The 9588-nt window shown below is 40.4% G+C and overlaps 1 pseudogene; it reads left to right on the forward strand.

Annotated features, from left to right (window-relative positions):
* The first annotated feature begins 504 nt into the window (after nucleotides 1–504).
* On the forward strand, nucleotides 505–1020 carry LOC127192108 (polyadenylate-binding protein-interacting protein 2-like; annotated as a pseudogene).
* The last annotated feature ends 8568 nt before the right edge of the window (nucleotides 1021–9588 follow it).

The following is a 9588-nucleotide window of genomic DNA, read 5'->3' on the forward strand; positions in this document are numbered from 1 at the left end:
GGGGCATGTCCCATGAAAGTCTTCACCTACCAGAAAACTGGGACAGAGGGGAGGACATCCTATTGGGACTCTAGATGAAAGAAGCATGGGAGAATAGCAAAGTAGAAAGATCCAGAGGGTCCTAGAAACCTACAATAAGAACATTATGATAGGCAGATTTGGGCTCAGGTGTCCCGCTCAAACTATGGCACCAGCCAAGGACAATACAGGCTGTAAACCTCAAACCCCTACCCAGATCTAGCCAATGGACAGGGCATTCTCCACAGTTGAGTGGAGAGTGGGGTATGACTTTCACACAAACTCTGGTGCCTCATATTTGACTATGTCCTCTAGAGGGGGAGACCTGGTGATGACCAGTTTTATGTCAACTTGGGCCATCTGAGAGGAGAGAATCTTAATTAAGAAAATGCTTGAGAGCAAAGCGGCAGGGGAGCGGGGGAGGGGAACAGCACTTCCTGTGGAGATCTGAGGAGGCTGACAAGATTCCTTGGCTGCCTGTGTCCCTGCTGCTGTGCACTGGGTTAGAAAGGACACCAAACACCAACCATGAAAGATCCAAGTCGCAGCAGTACTAGCCCAAGCATCATCAATGAAGATGTGATTACTAACGGTCATTCTCACAAAGATGATTTGCAGAGTACATGTGGATGGAAAACGAAGAGGAATTCAACAGACAAATAGAAGAGGAGTTGTGGGAAGAAGAATTTATTGAACGCTGTTTCCAAGAAATGCTGGAAGAAGAAGAACACGAATGGTTTATTCCAGCTCGAGATCTCCCACAAACTATGGACCAAATCCAAGACCAGTTTAATGACCTTGTTATCAGTGATGGCTCTTCTCTGGAAGATCTTGTGGTCAAGAGCAATCTGAATCCAAATGCAAAGGAGTTTGTTCCTGGGGTGAAGTACTAACACGTTGAGTACCCGGGCCCTCTTTTGGTGGATGTAACACAATTTCTACACTGTGAAGGCAGTATTAGAAGACTTCATTGTAAAAGCTCTCCTCACTGTGTTACACTTATGCATTGCCAAAGTTGTTGTTAGTCTTGCATGCTTAATAAAGTGCTGAAACTGTTAAAAAAAAAAAAAAAAAGAAAGAAAGAAAGAAAGAAAATGCTTGAATAAGATTGGGCTGTAATACAGCACATTTTAATTACAAGGATAGTCCTCCTTCCTCAAACTCTCCCTTGGAACACCCACTTTAGTGATATTAATGAATTTTGTCTATATAAACTACAGAAGATAAGATGTTCTTTACATGTACAAATAAGGAAGAAATGACAGTGTTTTATGTCTTATCATTTAAAAACTTCTTTTGTTCAAAAAGAAAAACCTTCCATGTAGGACCTGTGGTGTGTATAATATTCAGGTATAATGGGGAATAAAGGATGTTTTCTGTTTACAGAGCTCAGAACAAAAGGGACTGATGCCTTCAATAAGAAACCATAAAGAAAAAAAAAAAAAAAGATTGGGCTGTAAGCAAGCCTATAGGACATTTTTTTAATTAATAATTCATGAGGGAGGAACCTGTACACTGTGGATGATGCTATCCCTGGTAAGGAGGTCCTGGGTTCTATAAGAAAGCAAACTGAGCAAGCCATGATGATCAAGCTGGTAAGCATCATCCCTCCACGGTGTCTGTATCAGCTCCTGCCTCCAGGTTCCTGTCCTGCTTGAGTTCCTGCCCCCAGTGCTTTTGATGATCAACTGTTATATCAAACTACGAGTGAAATAAACCCTTTCTTTCCCAAATTTCTTTTGGTCGTGATGCTTCATCACAGCAATAGTAACTCTAACAACAACAGCATCCTAATTTATTGGGGACAGGAAAGAAAAATAAACAGAGAAAATAAACAGAATACAAACACACAGAGAGGCATTACATTAATGCAAATTATGTAAACATTTAAACTTAAAAGACAGAAGTTGACAGACTGAATTTTGAAATAAAATACCCAACAGTATAAAATATTCACTACAAATATAATTCATAGACACTTTAAAAGTAAAAAGCTGAACAAAGGTAGATTATATAAAGACTTTCAGGGAGAGGAAATGGCTGCATTAATATTAGATAAAGATGATATGTGAGCAATAAAATGACCTGAGGTGGAGAGGGGTGTGCAATAGTTTGAATAAGAATGGCCCCCATAGGCTCATATATTTGAATGGTTGGTTACCAGGGAGTGGCACTATTTGAGATGAGTAGGTGTGGCCTTGTTGGAGGAATTGTGTCACTAGGGGTGGGCTTGGCAGTTTCAGAAAGCTCACCCCAGCCCCACTGTTGCTCTCTCTTTCTTGGCTTCTGGGTCTGGATACAACTCCCAGTGTCCTGCGTGCTGCCCTACTCTCCACCATGACAAGATTGGACTAAACCTCTGAAACTGTAAGCCAGTCCCAATTAAATGATTTCTTTTATAAAAGTTGCCTTGGTCACCAGCAATAGTTCATAGCAATAGTAATCCTAAATAAGACATGGTATTATGGGATGCTTAGGAAGCTTCCAGGAAAAAAGACTACTCTTGTATGTATATATATATTAAATAATCGATAAAAGATAATGTTTCTTAAAAAAAAAAAAAAAAAAAAAAAAAAAAAAAAAAGCTGATGAAGAAATCAACACATCATTTTCAAGAGCCCAGAGAATGTGTTCCAAGTTTGAAGGTTCTTTTCTTTACTCTTCTCTCATATAATACATCCTGACCACAGCCTCTTTTCTCCTACTTTTCCCAGTCTCCGTCCCCTCTGCTCTCACCCAATTCCAGTGTACCTCCATTTTCCTCCAGAGAAGAGCAGACCTCTCAGTGATATCATCTGAACATAGCATAATAAGATCCAATAAGATTAGGCACAAACTCTCATGTCAAGGCTGGACAAGGAAGCCCAGTAGGAGAAGGGTCCCAAGAATAGGCAAAAGAGTCCCAGACTCCCCCACTCCCCCTGCCAGGACACTCTCTCCTTTCTTCTTCTCTGAATCTATCTCAAATGTCCACAGCGCTCTCCAGAATTCCCCTTCACTCCTATTTCCCAACAGATCTGTCAGAATTTCATTTTGTACATTTAATTTATATTCATCTATTTTGAAACTTTGAATCACATTTGTTATCTACTTTGTGTGCATGTGTGTGTGTGTGTGTGTGTGTGTGTGTGTGTGTGTGTGTGTGTGCGCGCGCGCGCATGTGGGTATGTACATGGGAAAGGGGAGGACCTCCCAGTAATGCTTTTAGTCAGCATTGTTTTGGCTGTCTGGAATCTTTGCTGCTTCTATGTGCATTTTAAGGTCCCCCTCTGTTTCTGTGAATAATTGCAGTTGAATGTTGATAGGACTAGCATTGAATCTATAGATTGCTTTCAGTAAGATGACCATTTGCACAATATTAGTCTTACCAGTCCATATGCCTGGGAGTCTCTCTGAGTTCTGGTGACTTCTTTCTTCAGTGTTTTAAAGATTTCCTTGTATAATTCTTTCACATTTCACTTCTCTGGTTAGGTTTAGTCCAAGGTATGTGTGTGTGTGTGTGTGTGTGTGTGTGTGTGTGTGTGTGTGTGTGATGTGTCTGATTGGAATAACTTCTATGATTTCTTTCTCAGCTTATTTGATTTTGCTATATAGGAAGACACTTGCTACTTTGCTGAAAAGCTCCACCTAGAACTTCAAGCACTCTATCTATTGAATAGGAGTAGATCCTACCTCCAAATTCAAATGCCAGTATATATCTTTAGTAACTACAGCAATTAGAAAAGTAAGGGACAATCATGGGGGTAGGAGAGAAGAAGATGAAGGGAGGAGGAAAGTAGGGTACAGGTGCTATGAAAGGGAGAATGGGAAAAACAGGGAAGGACTTTATATAGGGATAGAGAGGAGACGAAAACATTGAGAGAGGAAGGGAGGGAAAAGAAAAGAGGGATAAAAAAGATCAGGGATGAATGAAAACTCCATAGGGAAATAGATTAATAAATGAGTAAGAAAACATTACAACAGATGCCAAAGAAATTCAGACTGTTACACTAGGGAAATCTGAAAGAACCTGTGCTTGGGGAGCTTACAGGCTTCAGGGGTGGACCGACTATTACTCTTTTGCTAAATGGAAACAAGCAAAGTGCTCTGTAAACTTTATACCTGTAGATTATTACATCTCCACCTCTCCAGAGAAGTTTCTTTGTACAGTGCATAGTGGTTAATGCAGAAACTCACAGCTGATCAAAGTGCAGAGAATAAATGAGTGTTCAGCTACAGATGAGACCTCTCTCATCTTACCTACAACAAAAAGTGGGGTAGAAAGATTATAAGGGCCAGAGGTCAAGAAGACTGAAGAAAAACCAGTGTCTTCTGTACCTCCCAAGATGACTGCACCCAAGAACCCACAGTAGCTGTGGTTGTCTGTGCAAGATCAAGCAAGTCAGTATTCTAGCAGAAAGTGGGTGGGGTAGGGGGTTTTCATTCCTCTCCCATAAATTGACAGCTGGTGGCTTTAAGAGGTAAGAGAATCTGTTTCCTTTAAGGGTATGGTCTCTGATAGGTAGACCATGCTTCAGTAGACGGCCCAACACAGCGCCAGCACAGGGGCAGCACAAACTGGATGTGATAGGCTACTTTGAAAAGTAGAATACAAATTTGGGAGGGAACAGAGAGGTGGCAGTGGAGATGGAAGGAGTTAGTGAGAGAACTTGGTGATGATTATGATAAAAATTCATAGTATAACATTCTCAAAAATTAATAAAAATATATAACAAAAAATATACTCGCCCCCTCCACAAAAGGTTTGGAGAAATGGCCCTGGAGTTAAGAATGTTCACTGCTTTTGCTGTGGGCCTGAGTTTGATTCTGAGAACTACATGGGTGGTTGCATTCTAGCCCCAGGGCATCTTACAAACTCTTCTGGCCTCTGTGGGCACCTGAACTCACATGCTTACCTCCTCCCAACATACACATCAATGAAAATAAATCTTTTAAAAATTTATAATATAATTCATGAATATCAGAAATGAAATATAAATATCACTATAAAGTATGTAGTTATCAGAAGATGCCATAAGTGTCCTTAAGTCAGGTTTTAGAAATAGAGAGTAGTTGAGTGGGTTAAGAAAAGGTTGAGCAGGAAGTGGGCATGGTCATAAGTTGGGGACACGAGATCCCTTTGGGAGTGGGAATGCTCTGTATCTTTACTGTGTCCCCTGAAGGAGAGATAAACCTGTTTTTTAGGATTCCAAGTGCGGGATCGGAATGGTCTCGTGAGAGAACAGGTGAGGTTAATCCACTAGAAGAGCAACCACCTCGTGCAGGAGCTTAATTGTTGCCAGCTGAAAAGATCCCGTGAATAGACTCTGGGAGGAGATATATAAATGAGCCCAGAACTGGAGGTGGGGCATTTTGGAGACTTGGGATAGATTTGGCTGTTTGTTGCTGCACTTCAAGACGCTCCTAGAGAGAACCGCTTGAGGGAAGGCTTCAGGGCTCTGGCTCCTGATGAGGTTCCGGGTTCTGGTTACCCCAGGTTCCAGCAGAATTCCTGCAGCTCACGCCTGGAGAATCGTTCCTCAGAACTGATATGCGTAAGGTTTTGTTATTGTGTCCATTAATCCTCATTTCCTATTGTTTTGGTTAGTCGGGTTATAAGTGACATATGCTTGGTCACTAAGTTGTTAATAAAATATATTGGTTAAGAAAATTGAGCCTACAGTCCCCGTCAGTGTACTGGTTATCATGCCTGATGAGATATCAGCAGGAGAGGAACAGAGGGATGGTGGAGAAGCTCTCTCTGGTTATCACAGAAACACATGTGAATCTATAATTATTTTAAGATTGAAAGCCTAACCAAATTATTTTAAAAGGCTATGCAACTTGCTAATCAAGGTTTATAGAAACCAGGGAGTTCTACAGTGATGCATGGCTTTCTGTATAGGTTCCTAAGGGCTCCACCACAAATCCCATGCCCTTGGTAGACCAACCTGACATCACCTGCTTTTCCGCGTTGGTTTTCTCTTCACTGAAACTGTCCAATGTTCTTTGCACTCCTTGTCTGGAGCATGTGCTCCTCTGTGAAGGGGCCTCTGCTCTTCCTTACTGTCTTCATTTGCTCAACTCCTAGTCATCTCCCAGATCACTACCTGGAGCATGCTCCATTCCTCTGCTTTCCCTTCTAGAGTGTAAGCCTTTTAAGACAGAGGGGACAGGGCATGTCTCATTCTCACTTTCCTCCCGGGATCTCACTCTGTGCCTACACACGTGGTTAATAATATTAGTGGCATGAATCAACACAACTAAATTCCCTCACCTCTTCGTTGGATTCGTCATGCCAAATCTTTGTCCTTTGCTGGAATCTAGGACGTACATGGCTCCATGCCTCTACCATTCCCACCCACACCTAAACATGCTATATCATCTTTCACCTTTTTTGGCTCATGTACATGGCGTACATGCATGTTCACATGTTCAGGGTGTGGGTATGTGCATGTGTGTGTATGTGTGCATGGGAGGCCAGTTTGCCCTGGGGACCCCTTGTCTCTGCCTTTCTGGTTTCTGGATTACAGACAAGGCACAGTCTTATTCAATGGTTGTGTGGGTTCTGCATATCCAACCTTAAATCATGCCTGTACAACAAGTACTTTATTCATCGACCCATCTCCCCATTCATTGCTTTTAATTTTGGTTAGGCTGCATCTGGCTTTCAGCATTAAATGTGTAATGCAAGGAAAAAACATTGTGGAAAAAAAATGTGTGATCAGTTTAGAAGTTGCCATTTGGTCTTTGCAACTATGCAAAGGTTTCTAGGAAGTGTTAAAAGACAGTTTAAACGAAGGGAAATGTCCTGTGTCCTTAGCGTGTGGTCAACGCCATGCTCCATGGGTGTCATCTACCTCTTCCCATCGGAAAAGCGTGTTCATTTCTGTTCTTGTGGTGTAAGAAACTTGAGTTCATAAAGAGAAGCTCATTTCCCAAGGCTTCACAGCAGCGACCAATGATTTAAATTAAGATCTGCTTAATCCCCAAGCTCTTTCCAGCAGGGGCTGGAGTATTCCTTAGGATTTTTCCTCACAAGATGATGATGATGATGATGGTGATGATGATTTGCTTTAAGAGAAAAACTAGACACTGTTTTGTCTGACCTTTCCAATTGTCTGACGAGCCCAGTGTTAATCAGCTGAGTCAGAACTGATGACCTCAGAATGGCTTAAGCCCCAAACTGTCTTCTGATGAAATGATAAAACAAGACTGCTGGGCTAATTAACAAGTCCAAAAACATTATATGAGCCCCGATGATGCCTTTGCTTCTGGCCCATCCCACACCTTTCCCAAATAAGAAAGCAACTAATTTGCGAAATCCTGGCTTCTGCGGAGCAGCTGTGAGAGTCACTGACATATATGATTAGCATAAAATTAATTCCTGTTGGGGAAGCATTATCACCACCCCTAATGAGGTTCAGAAAGTGATCAGTATTGTGTGGGATAGTGGATACCATATTTTTAAAAAAATGATGACATTTGTGTGGGATGTAGTTTTCAACATAAAGCTTGGGATGTGCATTTCACATTCAGATCATGTGTTTATATCACTGCTTTAGTCCATTTCAGCTGAAAAAAAAAAATATCATAGATTTGGTTGGTGGCTTACAAGCAGTTTCTCAAGTTGAGAACCTAGATACTCCAGGATCAAAGAACAGGTTGATTTGTGTGTGGTGAGAACCTCCTTCCTGGCTCACAGTAGCCCTATTTTCATGTCGTCTTCACATGGTGGAAAGGACAGGCAGCCTCCTGAGACACTAATCCTGTCCTTGAGGGCTCCACCCTCATGACTTCACCACCTCTCAGAAGCCTACTTCCTATAATAATAGTGTTCCAAGAGTGAGGAATTTTGAGAGGACATTTTGTTCAGGGTTTTTTTTTTTTTTTTCTGTGATTTGAGACATAGAATAGTGCATATCGGTGTAAATGAGTCTTCTGTAATGTTTCCATGGCTAATTCTATGTAGAAGACAGTTATGATTTAATCCTCTAGGTTATTCCTTTAACTGAACTGAATTTATCATTTCAAATGCAAAAGAAAAAGTGAATCTACTCTAGCTGTGTATGGGACCATATGTTCCAATGATAGAACTCTGCGGTGACTCTTACCTGCAGGAAACAGTTAACTGAGTCACAGTTTTAGTTTCAGGTATTTTCTATGCATTATGGCTTTGTCATTTAACTAAATTTCACACAATATATTGAAGTCACATATGATAATAACAAAGACTTTTTGCACTGATTTTTTTCCATAAACATCATTTCATTGCTTTTACAATATTGCATTGTATAGATGGGCGTAATTTACTCGATAATTGCCTGAGTGTCAGACTTTATATTTGTTTCCAATTTTCACTACTACAAATAATGATGTGATGCTTATCTTACTGCATGCTGCTTTATCTGCATTTTAATTTATTTCCACTGATTTGCTACAAATGCAATTACTTGGTCAAAGCAGTTTCTGGATAAGTTGTTTTTGGTATAAGCGTTGTTGGATAGACTTTAAAAACCCCATAACTATAATGTATTTAAAAACAGGGAGGCTCTCTGGAACCTCTTTGATAAGGGCACTAATCCTGTCCTGGAGGGTTGTGCCTTTATGTGTAACCATGTCCCAAAGGCCTCACCCAGAGTCCTATCAAGTAAAATAACTTCCCTTTCAAATGAAGGAAAATACAAATACTTTCAGACAAACTGAAATTGAAACAGTGTTGCCTTTAAGCACACATTAAAAGAAATATTAAAAGATTTTCTAAGACATGAGAGCTTATCTCAGATAAAAATATGGAAATACAAAAAATAAAGAGAATCAGAAAATGTAAATGTGTGGATAAATTTAAGTGCCAATTTGTGCATCAACAATAACATAAAATACACAGGGAATAAATAGGTATTTATTTACTTTTGACACAAAATATGACAGTAAGGTAATAGAATTAAACTTTGCAAAGTTCTTCTGTGTATGAAAAAGGTGAGTCAAGTAACTATTTTTATTGGGCTATAACAGATTCTTATAATCACTGTATAGTCATTCAAGGGAATGAAAAGAAGTGATAACTAAAGAAGCAAGAGAGATGGAACTGGAAGATAATTTAAAAAATTTTAAGTGCAAACGTGACAGTGGTTAAAGCCCTCAATACATCAGCAACTGTGTTAACCACCAATGGACTAAATGTATTGCTTAAAAATGCAATGTGTTTGTTGAAGAAGGTGACGGTGCAACTGGTCCCTTGAGATGTGAAGGCGGAAGAGGTGATGGAGGTTGATGGGAACAAGGGAGAGTTAAGGTCATAAGCGAGACGCGCACAAAAGAGAGCCAACAGAAACAAATTCTGCTTGAAAATGCCCTAATGAGAACTAGTGCTGTGTGGGTCAATTAGAACATAAAATGAAATCCATGGCTGTACACGAAATTGTGGTTGATTTTAATGGCATCTGGTTACAAATCAGAATCACCTGATCCGGAGGAGGCGGGTGTCTCAGCGGAAGAACAATCCATTTGATTGACTTGGAAATGCCCACCTGGAATGTGGGTGGCACCTGTGCCTTTAAAAGGGCGTGGCAGAAAGAATTTTATCTTGAG

Source organism: Acomys russatus, chromosome 7 (assembly GCF_903995435.1).
Source record: "Acomys russatus chromosome 7, mAcoRus1.1, whole genome shotgun sequence".
NCBI lineage: Eukaryota > Metazoa > Chordata > Mammalia > Rodentia > Muridae > Acomys > Acomys russatus.